Raw genomic sequence first — 17,825 nt, forward strand, 5'->3', positions numbered from 1 at the left:
CTCAGCCATCTGGGCACTGAGCCAAAATATCTGCTTCTCAAATATGCTCTGTCTGCCAGTGAGGAAAATTTCTTCCAAATCAACTTCAAGCATTCAATTCAGCTTCCCTTCTGATGATGAGCTACCACTTAAGTGAGACAATGAGCTCCGCTTTTATAGTGCCATCAACTTGAGGCTGTGCCACTAAAATTCACATATAAACAGAGGTGAATAGTATAGATCGAGAAGTCCCAAGTTTCATCCCAGTACATCCCCCTGTACTGAGTTGATGTCTCAGTCGGTATGTCGGAGTGCTATAATTAGGCTCAGTGCTGCTGTTCTAGAAAAGGAAAAATGGGCCACGATTCCTACTCATCATTGTCCATTCATCCAGTGCGCATGTGCAGCAGATTTATAACTGATCTGACAGCTTAAGGTTAATTTTACTACAAGATGTTGATATCCAAACATCCTGGTACTACTAGGTTTAATCACTGACCTTATGGAGTCACTGACAGCAAAGAGTTTGAGGAGACAATTTTGTCCGTCTGAGCTATTATGACACGCAAAACAGAAATGGCACCTCCTGGGACAACTTCCTTGTTCCATGTTAACTTAATTTTAAGGGCTCTCTTAACAGCAGATGGTAAGACAAATGGTGTTACAGGAAGTATGCTGTTAACTGAGTTTAAAGTACCTTAACAGCAGATGGTTCAGAGACAGAAAGTTGCTAAAGGACACAAATGATCTCTGTTCTACAATTTAAAGAACTTTTTTTTGTTTATGCTGAGGCAAGAAACAACAAGGTCCCACCAAGCAGTTGTTGTTCTTAAGCTACTTTTATGCTGGTGTTGTTTTAGTTTGGATTCTGGGATACCAACATCTGTTGGCCTGCTGATAAGCCTGGTTCCTTATCCTTGCACCCAGACCCCTCAGATCAGGGGATTTGAGTGGGGCCTGCGTACCGCATGTTCAAGTCAAATGGAAGGTAAGTACTTTCTTTTGCAGAGGTAAGGGGTTTGCATTGGGTCTGGAGGCCTTTATCCTAAAACAGCAGCCAGAAACCCACCAGTGCCATTCCCTGAAATGGGCAAAGAAAAGGGGGATTTATCTTGGGTCCTGCTGTCCCTGACATAAAATAATAAAACATAAAGGCTTTGAAATTATGCTGTGTGAATAGTAGCATACAAATGCTCAATGCTAATATTTTCTGTAATTTCAAGGGAAAAGTGTTTTATGGGTTGAGGTGATCCTTCACTACCTAAACACCCTGTCTCACCATTCCGTTCCTGGTCGCATTCCCATGAAAAAGATACACTGCTGCTCACCATCAATGCCTGTGCATTGTTGGCAACATCTGAGCACCAACGCAAGCAAGGGAGTTGGCAGCTCTGCTGCCCATGCACGACACTACAGAATAGGTGGGTACTGAACTCCACATCTGTTCACTGATAAACATGCAGTCGGATTTACTAGGGATTTACTAGTCTCCTATTGCTGGTGTGTTTCCCATTCACTGAAAAGAGTTGATGGGACAGCCAATTCTTTTTAATTAGCAGAAATAGTAGCTTCCTGTACTACCGAAGTTTAAAGAAGTAGAAAAAGATGGGCTCTCCGCCTGTCACCAGTTCAAAGCAGAACCAATGTAAGGTGACCTGTTGGATGCTGTCTCATTTACATTAATACTGCCAAGATCTGACTGGCACGAACACTGTTAAACACTGCATCCTTTGGTGCTGTAAATACTTTTAGCTCCTACCTATACGTGACAGGTGTTTAATTATCTGATGACTGCAGGTCACTGCATCTTTAAAGAGGTAACAACTTAATGAAAAATGTTTGGCAAACCTTTTATTTATTTGTTTGGAAACACATGACATGATGCATCACAACATATCGTTTCCACATGACATCTTCATGATGAAATTGATGCATGGCTTGTCTCTTGCTGAATTTTTTTTTAAATTGCCAAATAACCAGGCCCCTTTAATTTTTTAAAAAAATTAGAATTGACGGTGGTCTATTATTTCTTCTGCTTTTCTAAATTTTTTGGATCACCTTACTTTGTGCCAGATATCGGTAAAATATCCACGGTATAACTAATTAGTTGTCAAGCTTTTAAATCGCTGATGTTGCTGATGGATCCCATTCTATGTTTTAGTTGGATTAAGACATACAACTGCAGATGGGTTAAATTTAGCAGCCTTATCTAGATCTTCCAACAAAACAATACAATGATGTTTATCAAAAGAAAATACAAAAGAACATTTTTCCTTTTCTTGTTTGAAACAAAGGTCCTGGATTATTACGTGGATTTTATTTTTAACATTGTAAATAAAGCCTTGGAAGTGTGACAAGAAATGAGTGTATATATATATATGTTTAAAGATAAAAACACATAACCTAAGGGTTGGTGAAACAATGGGCTGCTCTCGCTGCATTTTGCTAGCACATTGTTAGTCTCCGTCACCTTGGTAATGGCAGCTGCTGTTGAAGGACTGGAATTGGCTCAGTTCCCTCAGTCGCCTGTCTGTTTGTGTTCAATACACGTGATCTGCAAGATAATCACACTCTGCTGTAGTTGGTGCCATGCCAGACCATGTTAGTAAAAGGAGCACGAGGATAATGTTTACCAACATCGGCCACATGGCTCCTTCTGTGGCTTGCCCCAGCCCAGTCTTGACTGTTTCTGGAGGGTCATCCGGCACAGTCTGAAGCCTCGGAGAACAGTCATCCCTCAGGCACTGCTAAGGATTCTGAGCAAATTCACCACTATATGGATTATAAGTTTTTTTTACATTTTGTGTGAAAATCTTTTTATTTACATTCTTTCATATATAGAATACAGATCGTACAAACATATGTGCAGCTTATTCTTTTGCTTGAAGAGTGGATTTAAATAATCTTCTTTAAAATAGCAATAAAGAATCACTACCAGTGGGCCCTTTTAAATTAGGTTTCTCAGAACCTATATGTAAACTTTCCTGATTAACTCTTTGAGTACAATGATCGTGTATTAGCAGCATTTACTAAACCTGTTTCATAAATCAGAGTTAATGTATCAGTCACAGCACACCTTTGAAAAGAAACATTTGGTGCTCCTTTTTAAGATAACATTGCAGATTTATTGATTCTTTATGGATTTTGAGAATTCAAGTAATTTCAGTTCTTAAAAAGGGTTAACAATAATCAGTAAGCTGAATGCTTTTACTGAAGCTTTAGTCTAAATACTCCAAGAAAAAGAAATATACTGTACACTTGTGATATTGTTTCTAACCATTGTTCATTTATGCTGTAGCCCTGAGTTTTGATCATCACAGGCACCACTTACTGCCTCATACACTGCTGATGTATGGTTGCACACCACACAATGTAGATTGTTTATTATTTAGAATTTCAGCTGTATCTTATATGATCTGGTATTATCCTATTGGGTAATTTCATAAAGCTATATTTTATACAGGTTCACAGAAGCAAATTTAAATTGTCTTACATACATCACCTGAGCTATTACCTTTGTACACTTGCAAGAGACTTACAAATGGGAGAAAAAATGCACCTTTGTGGTTTAGCTATGCTTTAAACCATTAGTGAGGCGGTGAATGATTCTTGGGTCCGCTGAACAAAATCAGCAGTAGGAAAAGACCACTGAACAAAGCATCTTCAATAAATGAAGGAACTGGGAGACTTCTAAACTGTTATTCAATAAACGGCAAGTTTTCCACAAGCTAAGGAGAATAAAAGCTGGAACTGAATCTGTTTTAAACCCATTGAGAGGCTTAAAAAGTTATCTGAATCCTAATATCGTAAGATAGATACAGATGGGGAAGATCAGTCAGTCTATTTGAGCTCCATCCAGAAAAAGCTTACAGTCACAGCATTCAGTAGTTTCTTAAATAATAATCAGGATTTTGTCTCCGGTATCTTACAAAGAAGTCCATTCCATGTGTTGATGAGTCTTTGTTTGAAGAATTTCCTGACACCAGCCCTAAATGTGAACCTGTGCCCCTTGTCTTATTGTCACAGTTTAATTTGAAGTAATATTTACCTTATATTAAAAGGATTTACCTTTTCTACACCATTTATGACATTAAACTAAGGCCCCATCTGCCTGTTCAGGTGAACAAAAAGATCCCATGGCACTATTCGAAGAAGAGCAGGGGAGTTCTCCCAGTGTCCTAGCCAACATTCATCCCTCAATCAGCACCTCCAAAAACCAGATTATATTGTCATTTATCTCATTGCTGTTTGTGGAACCTTGCTGTCCTCATGTTCAAATCCCTCCATGGCCACACCCCTCCCTTTCTCTGTATTTCTTTTCCAGCCGTACAACCCTCCAAGAACTTTGTTACTCCAACTCTGGCCTCTTGTGCATCCTGCACATCCTTCACCCCATCATTGGTGGTCGTGCCTTTACCCGTCTCAGCCCTAAGCTCTGGAATTCTTTCCCTAAACCTCTCAGCCTCTCTACCTCTCTCTCCTCCTTTAAGACGCTCCTTAAAACTTACCTCTTTGGCCAAGCTTTTGGTCTCCTGTCCTAATATTTCCTTATGTGGCTTGCTGTCAAATTTTGTTTGTTTACGTTCCTCTGAAGCGCCTTGGAATGTTTTACTACATTAAAGGCGCTATATAAATGCAAGTTGTTGTTGTTGTTGTTTGGGCAACCTAAAGAACCACTTTTGTTGCCACTAACAGCAGTGAAATTCCAAGGTAATTTTCAAGTTCACCAGGATCCCCCTTCTTGTTGACAGAAACCATAACTGCGTTCTGAAACACAGGGGGTAATGCATGCTCAAAGGGTAGTTCCAGAGTGTTCTTAAGACCATTGCACCTCACTTGCCAAGAGCAGTTTTTAGGAATTTTGCATGAAAACCATCCACACCAGCCACCATATCGTTAGTTGGGTGGAACAATGTGAAGTCCACTTTCTTTCATTAAACTGGTTCATTAAGGCCTTCAGCTTGTGCAGCAAATGCCACTGGCTTATCCACTCTCCCTGCAGCTAGGTCATTACTACAGCCTCTTGGGCCAAATGATAACTCAGTATAATGTTCTTACTAGACCTCGAGATACCCTTGGGGGTCTGCTAGAAAGCGACAGACTTGCTAGTCATTGGCACTAGTCTTTGGCCCTCATGACTATGATCAATAACAGACTTCAGCCAGTGGAAAAAATAATTTTGGATCATTTTTAAGTAATTGTACACACTTGCGGATAGTTACAACCCATTAATCCTGTTACACCTTGGTAATAACCCTTCTGATCTCACAACATGCTGCATCATTATCCACATTTGCAGCAGCTCTTGATTGCTATGATAAGGTTTCAAATACCATTTTAAAAGCCTCTGCTTTTGCCTAGCAGCACTCTATCTTTTTGTAGTAACCTCAAAGGGTCACTGCTTAGTTGATGAAGGACCAGCAGACTCTCGAGCTTCAGTTTGTTTATGACTTCAGCTACTGAGGCTAGGAAATCATTGGCCACATTATCTGCTGCCGAGACCGCTCTATTGGCAGTCATTACAGACTCTGTCCCAGGCTTTGTAGGCAGCAATATCCTATTTGTGGCAGAGCGCCTTGGTGCGATCACTAATATCGCAAACGCAGTCAGCATCTCTGACTTGGCAGTCATTCTCTGTTTTGGGGCCAGTATCCTACTCAAGACAGCTAAGGGGTACCCTCCTGACGAAGAAAGGAATCGGGCAGTGCTGCAAGATTTCCCAGTAACATTGAACAATGCAATTTTCTAGAAAGCAAAGGATAAGTTAACCTATTAACAATTACTTAGTCGATTGCTGTTCCTCTCTCGATGCCATATCGATGGCACGATTGGTGAACTCCAGAAAAGAAGTAACGAGCACTGCTGCTTTAAAGATCTTAACCGTCTTTGAAGCTTCAGGCCTGACATATTCCAGTCAGCCATGAGAAGTAATGAACAAGGCTGTCTAAAGATTTACCTACAAGCTTGAAGATCCTTTTGCATTCGGCACTATACAGCTTCTGAGGAATCTACATGAATCCCACAAACCAAAACTTAGATCCTTAAGCGGTATCTTCGCCCAAACAAGATTAGACAAGGGCTTTCCAACTTCTAGGTGGACATAAAAGATCCCATGGCACTCAAATAAGAGCAGGGGAGTTCCTCTGGTTTCCTGGCTAACAATTATCCTTCATTCAATATCACAAACCGATTATTTGGCCATTTATCTCATTGCTATTTGTGGGAGCTAGCTGCATACAAATTGACTGCCGTAATTTCCCTACATTACAACAGTGATTATTCTTCAACTGTCTCTCATTGTCTGTGAAGCACTTTGAGGACATAAAATCTGCTACATAAATGCAAATCCTTTTTTTCTTTGCACTGCAAACCATCGAGTTACATCGAAATTACAGCACAGAAACAGACCATTCGACCCAACTGACTATGCCGGCATTTATGCTCCACGCGAGCCTCCTCCCTCACCTACTTCATCTAACCCTATCAGCATACCCTTCTATTCCTTTCTCCCTCATGTGCTTATCTAGCTTCCCCTTAAATGCATCTATGTTATTTGCCTTAACTATTCCTTGTGGTAGCGTGTTCCACATTCTTACCACTCTTTGGGTAAAGAAGTTTCTCCTGAATTCCCTATTGGATTTATGAGTGACTATTTTATATTTATGACTCCAGTTTTTTATTCTCTTACAAGCGGAAACATTTTCCCAACATCTACCCTATCAAAACCTTTCATTATCTTAAAGACCTCTTTCACGTCCTGAGGATATCAGGTCTATCAGCCTTTCCTGATAAGTATATCTTCTCAGTTCTGGTATCATCCTTGTGAATCTTTTTTGCACCCTCTCCAATGCTTCTATATCCTTTCTATAATATGGAAACCAGAACTGTGCACAGTACTCCAAGTGTGGTCTAACCAAGGTTCTATATAAAGTTTAACATAACTTTCTGCTTTTCAATTCTACCCCTTTAGAAATGAACATCTGTGTTTGATTTGCCTTTTTTATGGCCTTATTAAACTGCGTCGCTACTTTTAATGATTTGTATATCTGTACCCCTAGATCCCATTGGTCCTCTATTGCATTTAGACTCTTATTATCCAAGTAGTATGTGGCTTCCTTATTCTTCCTACCTCACACTTATCTATATTGAAATTCATTTGCCAATTAAAAGAAGAAGAAGAAGAGTTTGCATTTACATAGCACCTTTAGCGTAGTAAAACATCCCAAGGCACTTCACAGGAACGTTATCAAACAAAATTTAACACCGAGAGACATAACGAGATATTAGGACAGGTGTCCAAAAGCTTGGTCAAAGAGGTAGGTTTTAAGGAGCGTCTTAAAGGAGGAGAGACAGGTAGGGAAGCAGAGAGGTTTAGGGAGGGAATTCCAGAACTTAGGGCCTAGGCAACTGAAGGCACAACTGCCAATGGTGGAGCGATTAATATCAGGGATGCGCGAGAGACAAGAATTGGAGGAGCGCAGAGATCTCGGAAGGCTGTAGGGCTGGAGGAGATTATCGAGATAGGGAGGGGCAAGACCAGGAAGAGATTAGAAAACAACTGGGAGCCAATGTAGATCAGCGAGCACGGGGTGATGGGTGAATGGGACTTGGTGCGAGTTAGGATATGTGCAGCAGAGTTTTGGATGCGCTCAAGTTTATGGAGAGTGGAAGATGGGACGCCAGCCAGGAGGCCATTGGAATAGTCAAGTCTAGAGGTAACTAGGGCATGGATGATGGTTTCAGCAGCAGATGAGCCGAGGCGGGGCAGAGATGGGCAATGTTCCGGAGATGGAAGTAGGAGGTCTTAATGATGGATTGGAAATGTGGTCGGAACCTCAACTCAGGATCAAATAGGACACCAAGTTTGCAAATGGTCTGGTTCAGCGTCAGACAGTGGCCAGGGAGAGGGATGGAGTCAGTGGCTAGGGAATGGAATTTGCGGCGGGGACCAAAGGCAATGGCTTCGGTTTTCCCAATATTTAGTTGGAGGAAATTTTCACTTATCCAGTCGGACAAGCAATGTGACAAATGAGAGACAATGGAAGGGTTGAGAGAGCTGGTGGTGAGGTAGAGCTGGGTGTTGTCAGCATACATATGGAATCTAACATGTTTTCGGATGATGTCGCCAAGGAGCAGCATGTAGATGAGAAATAGGAGGGGGCCAAGGATAGATCCCTGGGGGACTCCAGAGGTAACGGTGGGGAGCAGGAAGAGAAGCCATTGCAGGTGATTCTTTGGCTATGACTGGATAGATAAGAATGGAACCAGGTGAGCGCAGTCCCACCCAGCTGGACAACAGAGCAGAGGCGTTGGAGGAGGATGGTGTGGTCAACCATGTCAAAGGCTGCAGATAGGTCAAGAAGGATGAGGGGGTATAGTTTACTAGGGTCACAGTCACAGGATGTCATTTGTGACTGTGATAAAGGGCCGTTTCAGTACAGTGGCAAGGGTGGAAATCTGATTAGAGGGATTCAAATATGGAGTTGCGAGAAAGATGGGCACGGATTTGGGAGGCAACAACACGTTCAAGGACTCTGGAGAGGAAAGGAAGGTTGGAGATGTGGTGGTAGTTTGCAAGGACAGAGGGGTCAAGGGTGGGTTTTTTGAGGAGGGGGTAATGACGGCAGATTTGAAGGGGAGGGGGACAGTACCTGAGGAGAGGGAACCATTAATAATATCAGATAACATGGGGGCCAGGAAGGGAAGTTGGGTGGTCAGCGAATTACACGCCCATTCTGTGAGTTTATTAATGTCCTCTTGCATTTTGACGCATTCTTCCTTTGTATTAACGACACCCCCCAATTTGGTGTCTTCCGCAAATTTTGAAATTGTTCTTCCGATTCCCGAATCCAAATTGTTAATGTAAATTGTGAACAACAGTGGTCCCAACATCAATCCTAGGTACTGGCCAATGATCAGAACCATAGCCTGGGCCCGTTTGTATCTCAATCCAAAGGCCCTTCAAAAATTGCTAATTTTGGAATATTATTTACCATTTTAGAAGCGCTTCCACTTCCTTCTCACTTCACTTTTTTGAGGATGCTTCATTCAGTTGTTTTTATCTCCTGCTTACGTTGCCCAACTATTCTCTCTGCCTGTTTATCAGTTAAAAGCGTAGCTTTAAAGCAGTTTTTGTTCCCTTTGATGGAATTATATGTTTTGCTTACATGTTATTTGCAGGAGCATGGATTCATACAATGAGTCTGTTAGCAAAATCATGGTTGTTACAATAAATTTGCATATTTGAGGAAGTCTTTCTCGTTATTGTCTGTTTTGTATTCCATATCCAGCAAAGTTTAGAAGTGATGCAAAGTAACTTGTCAGCATTAAAAGGCATATAAAAGTGTAGCCTTGTCAAAAACTGATGGAATGAATGTTGTCCTTTTTATCTCCCAGAGTAACACCAATACTAATCTCATTATCACTTACATGGATGCACCTACATCTGAGTAAACGTATAACTGGGATTAATCCTGCATGGCCTGTGCTATCATGGCTGCAACATAATCATAGACATGGAACAGGAACAGTCAATAGACATATTTATGGGTATTATTGTTATTCTAATTCCCTGATTAATATTCATGGCCTGCTTACAAAGCAGAACTGTCCAAGCATTCATACAAAGTGGATATACAATTAATAAACAAAAATTTAAGGTAATTTTGATATAAAAATTCTAAAATAAAATTAACTTTCACTTGCTATTTTACATCAGTTTTCAACGGTTATATAGCTCAAAATATACAACTGAGTAATAGCTGACTGGAGTATTCACTAGAATGATACGAGGAATGAGAGCTATAGTTATAAATGAAAGCTGGAAGAGAGAAGGTTAAAGGGGAATCTAATACAGGTTTTCAAAACTATGAAAGGTTTTGAGAAGTGAATAGTGAAGACCTATTTCTACTGGTTGGCAACTTGGTAACAAGGGGGCATAGAATCAGAATTATCGCTAGAAGAATGAAGGGGAAGTTAGAAGAGAAATTTTCACACAGAAGATTATAAGAACATGGAATGCTTTGCCGCAGGATGCTATTGAGTCAGAGATTATAATATCATTTAAAATGGAATTGGACAAGAAATTGAAAAGGAAGAATATACAATGATACAGGAAAGGACAAGGAAATGGGACTAGAATAGCTCCAGTTGATGGGCTAGAACCAGCACAGGCCTAGTGGGCTGAATGTTCTCTTTCTGTGCTGTAATTCCTGCACAGCTGTATATGACAATGATAATGATATATAAACTATTTGGCTCCCCCAATGATCCCGTTGCTAATGATCCTGTTACACCTTCTGATGTAGTGCCAATCAAAACAGTATGATAAAGTATCGGATTATATCACATGAACTCCCCCTCCCGTCTTGGCGGGAGCAGTGCATGGGACAGGTTGAAATTAGGAGAGTTGACTCACTGGCCCAAGGACGGTCCGTTCCCAGCCAGTGTCATTTTCTCTTCTCCGACTTTCAAGTCGATCAAGGCTCCTGCTACAGGCAGGTGTGGGCTTGACTGAAATGTAAAAGTCGCAGCCCTGCTATTTTAACTATAACCTGTGGGATGCCTATCCAAAAGAATAGCCAGAAGGGATGAAGGTAAGTTTTATCTTTTAATCTTCAGGAGGATTTCTTGGGGGCCAGGTGCTCCGGGCCCCTGAAGAAATCCTTGGCCCTCTGCTACCCCTGCCCTTGCCTTCCCTCTTGCTTCTCACACTGATTTTTTTTGGGAAACCCAGCACTTACCTTATGTCAGGGACCGTTCCATTTGATCTCCTGCTCTTGCCCTAATTCCTGCTCCCGCTAGCCTCAACATTACTCCTGCTGGCTTTAGGCGGGAGGTAGATGACAAATATTAAAATGAGACCTGGCAGTCTAACTTGACCGGGTCTCGCTCTTTTCTCCTCTTGGTCATAGATGTAGGTTTTAAGGAGTGTCTTAAAGGAGGAGAGGTAAAGAACGTACAGGAGTGGAGTGGAGAAAATTGAAACCAGATTGTTGACCTGATGTACTAAAGATAGATCTAAAGCATAGATTTTGCCAGTTTTCTGAGAATGGTAGTAAGACACACAACAGATGTATGGTGCTATTCAGCCTCTTAAACCCTTCGCTGTTGTGCTAAGAGTTGGTGTTTATAATGTCAGAACCTCACAGACGGTAAGCAGAACAGAAATGTAGGAATATTAATGAAGTTGTAGTGTGCTCTCCAGCAAGTTCTCTGTTGGAACACAGGGCACAGAGCTGATCAAAGCACAAGGCGAAAGCCAAGTACTTTAATCGGCTTTTTCCCCATTGTAGAATAGAACCTACTGGAGACTGAACTATAGCTGTTAGTAAATCGAGGACATGCGGAAGTAAGGATTTCAAATTGAAGCAGCGTCTTAGAACATAAAACCATACTAAAGCCTGGCACCTGCTGCCTGTTGGCCAGCCAACCAGAACACACAAAACACACTATCTATTAATCCAAGTAAACAATAAGTACACACAGCCACAATCTAGTGGTAATCATTAACTCAAAGGTAAGTATTCAACTGCATTTTGGCTCTCTAGCCTCTATTTTAACAGTTGGCTTTGCGTTGTGCCAAAATGGTCTCCAGTGTGCTAAAACCTATGATAAATGTGCACCTGTTCATTCATTGTCTGGTCTGAATGCCACATTGTTCGGTTTAATTGTGGTACTTACACCAACAAAGTTCTACATTCCTTAGACAGGTATAAAGGTACAAAAACATCCACAACACTTGAAACCACAAAATAGACATTCAATCTAAAGGGAAATTACAGATGTTTGATCAAAATATCTTGTATTCCTGAGATGAAAAGTGGTTTGGTAGGGTAAGGGAGTTAGAATAAAAACTGTGGGACAGATTTAAAAAATTAATTCTCAACATGGGGTAAGATTTCTTTTGTCCATTAGATGTGGGAAAACTGTAAATTTGTTTATAAAAGCAGGGATGAGGGTTTGAGAAGCAGATGGGCTGAGACAGGCAATGTTACAGAGGTGGAAGTAGTAGTAGTAAGTGTGAAGAGAGTATGTGGGGTCGTTAGCTCAGCTTGGGGTCAAATAGGACACTGAGGTTGTGAACAGTTTGGTTCAGCCTGAGACAGTGGCCAGGGAGGGAAATGGAATAGTTGGTGAGAGAACAGAGTTAGTGGTGGAAGCCAAAGACAATGACCCCGATATTACCAGGGAGTCGGGATGGCAGCGGTGGGGGGGTGATGACTGGGCATGTGGGTAAACCCCCAGGGAAATCCGTCCGTTCCCCATGTGATCGCGGGTAAATTGAAGCCACTTAACATGGCTTCCGGTTTCCCGTCGGAAAACTGTGCAGTGGGCAGACTGCGCACCCGCACCACAGGCTGTCAGCTGGAAGAGCCCTGTTTAAAGGGGCACTCCTCCAATGACTGATCTTGCAGCAAACAACCACATAGCACCATGGAGCATCCCAGGGGAAAGGTTGCCCCCAGGTTTAACGATGCCTCATTCCAGGTCCTACTGGATGGGTTGAGGAGGAGGAGGGAGATCTTCTACCCGGCAGACGGAAGGAAATGGCCTGCCTCTGCCATCAAGAAGGCGTGGCTTGAGGTGGCAGAGGAGGTCAGCAGCAGCAGCAACGTCTCCCATACCTGGATACAGTGCAGGGAGCACTTCAATGACCTAACTAGGTCAGTCAAAGTGAGTACACTTACTCATTCTCCTACACTCCATCTTCCACATCACCACCCCAACCCCACAACTCCTTCTGAGCTGACAACACTACTCTATCACATCACTCTTCACACCCACTCAAAGCTCATCCTCAACTTACCTGCACTTACTCACCTCCCGAGTACTCATCCCACCACTACCACTCAACCCAATCCTCATACAATGTCATGGCTCTGTCTCATACCCACCCTCTGATGCATCTCTTTCACGGTCAGCCTCACCCAAACCAATGCATTCAGCGGTTGGCCACGTCACCATCCCTCACTCACGCCACTTTTTCCCCTTATAGAAGAAGAGAGCCCAGAATGCACGGGAGAGGGTGAAGACTGGAGGGGGGCCGCAACATCAGGTCATCCTCACGGACGCGGAGCAGGAGGCTCTTGAAGTGAGCCGCACCCTCGAGTGCCTGTCCGTCGGGGATGCCGAGTCTGCCACCTGACAAACGGCTGGTGACAGAACTTTAACATTCAGCACACACAATAGCAAATGATGTTAACATGCCTTGCCATCTTCAGCACCTCAACATCTGTCATCATGCTTAATATTGCCTTCTGTTCTCTTACAGGGCCTTCAGTGACAGCTGTGTCTGCGGAGGGCGATTCCTCAGAGGACCTGCCGGCCTCTGAGGAGGCACCGTCACATCTGAGCGAGCCATCCACCAGCGCAGATACACACACCTTGGTGGGTCCCCGTCCTCAGTTAGTTGGGATTGCACATGTTGAGTCACCACACACATGTGAGCACGAGCAGACACTGGTGGCAGGGGCAGCCGTGGAGAGTCCACGTCGGTGGGAGCACTCTTCTCCAGGCTCTGCTCAGCTGGCCACAGATGCTGACCCTGGGGGCCATCCATGAAAAGGAGAATGATCGAGAGGCAGCAGCACATTTGCGAGGTGCTGGAACAGGTGCCACGCGCACTCTCCACAATCGCGCAGAGGATGGAGGAGTCCAACTCCTGCATGAGTGGAATGATGGCACAGGTACAGGAGAGGATCTCCGAGATACTGCCACAGGGCATCTCTGAGATAGTGTCACGGGTATGTACGGGAATGTCTGCAATGGAGGGAAGGCTAACTTCCATTGAGCTTTAAGTACGGCTCACCAATGAGTCCATTAAGGCCCTGACGATGGCCCTTCGGACTCAGGGTGAGCAACTTTCTGCCGCCTTAAACAGGCAAGCAGATACACTAGCACTGGCCTCATAAGGCTTCACACATGTCCTCCAAACTGTCGTCCAGTCGGGTGGTAGGAGTGATGTGGGCCTGACCCAGAAGAGGGATGATGGCGAAAGGGGACATGGAAGTGGGGACGCCACTCAAAGTGCCCCCACGTCTCACCCGTTGCCCCCCTCTCAACCCAGTACCCACAATGCTGCCTCTTCTTCAGGTGGTCGAGTCTGCCCCTGCACAGGTGCAGGTGGAGCAGTCTGTGGAGAGGCCCTCACTGGCACCAAAACCCAGAGGGCGTCGGCCCAAAGCATCTAATCGGTCAGGGCATGAACAAGAGCAACCTGCCACTACCTTTGCTGCACCAACAGGGGAAGCACCATGTAGGAGTAGTCGGAAGCGTAAGGCAAAGGTTTTGTGAACACAAAGGGGATGCACAAGGGTGTTTGACGGTTTGTCATGTTTTTTATTTATATTTGATTTTTATTAATGGCACATTAAATATTATTATTGTCACCACTATTGCCACGTCTTGGCCATTCTTGACTGGCTTGTGCAATAAGTCCCTTTCATGAGGTTCACCGTGAACACCCACACTTGATGCCACCCATTGGGTCACTCTACAGTGGGTGTATGTGTAGTTGCATGACTATTTTGTGCATGGGGCGGGGGAGGGGGCTGGTCTGGCCGCTCCTCTGTCCAGGTGGTGAGGACTGGACTCTTCACACTGTCTGATGTTTGGAGAACCGTTCACATATAAGTGATTCCCTGGCCTCATGAGCAGCCAGGTGAGCCTCTGTTCTGCCCATGGGTTGCTCCTCCTCCTTCTTGTCCTCCTCCTCCTCAATATGGGTGGCAGATGTGGATGGAGCTTCCTCCATCTGCACCCCTCTCTGTTGTGCCACTCCCCCAGAATGATCAAGGCACCTGAAGCGCATCTTGAGCAGCCCTATAGCATGCTTAATTGTACACCTGGTAGCGATGTGGCTGTTGTTATATCGACACTGTTGCTCGGTGGTGGGGTTCCTCAGAGGTGTCATGAGCCACGTGTGCAGGGGGTATCCCTTGTCCCTGAGGAGCCAGCCCTTGCGGGTATTCAGTGTGTGGAAGAGGGGCGGGATGTTGGACTCCCGGAGGATGAAGGAATCGTGGCAGCTTCCAGGGTATCTGGCGCACACGTGAAGGAATCTGTTGCGGTGGTCACAGATGAGCTGAGATGAGTTGATGGAATGATAGCCCTTCCTGTTTATGAACAGTCCTGGCTCGTGTGGAGGTGCTCGTGTTGCTATATGGGTGCAATCGATTACACCCTGCACCCGTGGGAAGCCAGCCACAGCATGGAATCCCACTGCCCTCTTTGTCTGGCTAAGGTCATCCATGGGGAAGTTGATATAGTGCGAGGCCCTGCCTTATGCACTTGCGTGCAGACGACTGAGAGACCTGGCGATGTCCCCGGTGGCACCCTGGAATGATCTGGATGCGAAGAAGTTGAGGGCAGTGGTGACTTTGACAGCGACAGGTAAGAAGATGCTGCTCGGGCCAGCCGGGAGCAGCTTGGCATGAAGGAGGCTGCAGATGTCTGCGACTATCTGGCGACTGACTCTGAGCCTCCATACGCACTGCTCCTCAGAGAGGTCCAGGAAGCTGACCCTCGGTCTGTAGACCCTGTGGCGAGGGTAGTGCCTCCTGCGATGGCGCTCTCTCTGTTGTTGCCCTCTGTGCTCTTGTGCAGGTGCCTGTGGCGCAGCACTGTGTTGTGGAGCTCCACGTGGCGGAGGTGGACGGCGTGCCTGGCAAGGCTGGTGATGTTGCTCTTCCTCGGATGAAGTGATGAATGCAGGCATGGTGCCCGCCCCCCCCCCCACCCCATCCTGACGGTGTGAGTTTGAGGGGGTCCGCAAAGTAGGTAAATGTGTTTGTACAACAGAGTTTAGGGTATAAGTTAATAATTTTGAGTGGAAAGACAAAGGTGTTGCAGTCAAAACTTTGTCTGAAGTGACAGAGTGCCCTGCTGCAATAAATGAGGTATTCCCCCAACTGTCAAATAATCCTTTGCATCTCCCACTGGCTGTTGGCTGAAACACGTCTGCTCCAACAGGGAGTGTTTCCCACAGCACAGGAAACATGCTGACGATCCTTCAAAATTGCACCCCTGCCAAAATCTCCAGTCAATGAGGTCTGTCAAGTAGCTCAACTACCTAAATAAGTATCTAAATTATCATCCCGCCGGCTTTAATTGCTGGTGGGAGTCCCGCATGCGGGAGCTGCACGCGCACCCGAATGCACCATTGGGGAACCGGGAAGTGAGCGGGTTGGAGCCGGGCTCCGAACCCGCTCCGGGATTCCGCCATTTTCGGAGCCTCCCTGCCCCCAACGCATCCGCTCAGCCATCCAAAAATCGGCCCCAATGGCTTCACAATGTTCAACTGAAGGAAACTGCCGCTCATCCAGGACTGGAAGTCATGCAAGCAGACTGACAACATAAAGGCAGTGGAAGGGTCAGGAGAGGTGGTGGTGAGGTGGAGCTGGGTGTCATAAGCAAACATGTAGAATCTGGAATCTTGTCTTCGGATGATGTTGTTGAAGGGCAATATGTAGATGAAAAACAGGAGGGGGCTGAGGATAGACCGTTAGTGGACTCCAAAATTAATGGTATGGGGGTAGTAAGTGAAGCCATTGCTGCAGATTCTTAGGCTACGATTAGATAGGTAACAGTGAAACCAAGCAAGGGATGTCCCACTCATCTGGACAACGGAAGAGAGGCCTTGGAGGAGGACGATGTGGTCCACTGGCAAAGGCTGAAGACAGGTCGAGAAGGATGAGGAGGGATAATACACCAAGATCATAGACACAAATGATGTCATTTGTGACATTGATTAGGGTGGTTTCAGTGCTGTGCAGGGGTGGAAAGCTGATTGGAGTGGTCAAACATGGAGTTGCAGGAAAGATGGACATGTATTTGAGAGGTGACAACACGTTCAAGGGCTTTGGAGAAAAAAGGCAGGTTGGAGACGGAGTAGTAGTGTGCAAGGACAGAGGAGTCAAGGGTGGAGTTTTTGAGGTGGGGGGTGGTGACGGCAGTTTTGAAAGGGAGGGAGACAGCACCTGAGGAGAGGGAATCTTTTACAATGTCAGCTAACATAGGGGCCAGGAAGGGAAGTTGGGTGGTCGGCAGTTTAATGGGAATAGGGTTGAGAGCGCAGGAGATGGTTCTCATGAACAAGACAAGCTCGAAGAGAGCATGAGAGGAAATAGGAGAGAAACTAAAGGAAGATGCTTGTTCAGGGCTAGGGTCAGGGAGAACTTTGGGTGAAATTTGGTTTGGTGGGCAAAGGGAAGGGGGGGGATATGGTAGAGGCAGTTGAATGGATGGTCTCAATCTTAGTGACAAAGAAGTCCATGAGCTCCTTGCACTTGTTGGAGTTGAAGGTGGAGGAGGCAGGAGAGAGGTGTTTGAGGAAATAATTGGAGCCTTTCGAGAATGCCGAAAGAAGCACAGAGGGTAACTGGGCTTATCCAAAAGGGATTCAAGCTCGGGACTGTAGCAGTATAGTAGGAAGGCAGAGGACTTGAGGGTTGTGGTAGGGATTTGGGGGGGACAAAGTACCTGAGAAGGGAGAAATGAAAGGTGGCATAACTGGATGAATGGAAGTGGTGGTGGTGACGGTGGAGGGGGTTGGGGGGGGTGGGGGTGGGGTGACCGGAGAGAAGGCCCAAGACGAGTAAAGAGAAAAGAAACAAAGGGGGAGATAGAAATAATGAAGCTCGGGTCTGGTGTGGCAGCCAAAATGCATACAGAGGATATTGAGTTTACATTGTCATGGCAAAATTTAGGATGGATATGTTTTAGTTGTAAACTGCATATAGGGAGGAGACAATAAGAAAGAGTCCAAAGTTAAAGTCAGATTTAAAAACAGTACAAAAATCCTTCAAAATAACAATATAATTTTTTTTAAATCTTCTTTTATGCAT

The sequence above is a fragment of the Heptranchias perlo genome, chromosome 5 (assembly GCF_035084215.1).
Source record: "Heptranchias perlo isolate sHepPer1 chromosome 5, sHepPer1.hap1, whole genome shotgun sequence".
NCBI lineage: Eukaryota > Metazoa > Chordata > Chondrichthyes > Hexanchiformes > Hexanchidae > Heptranchias > Heptranchias perlo.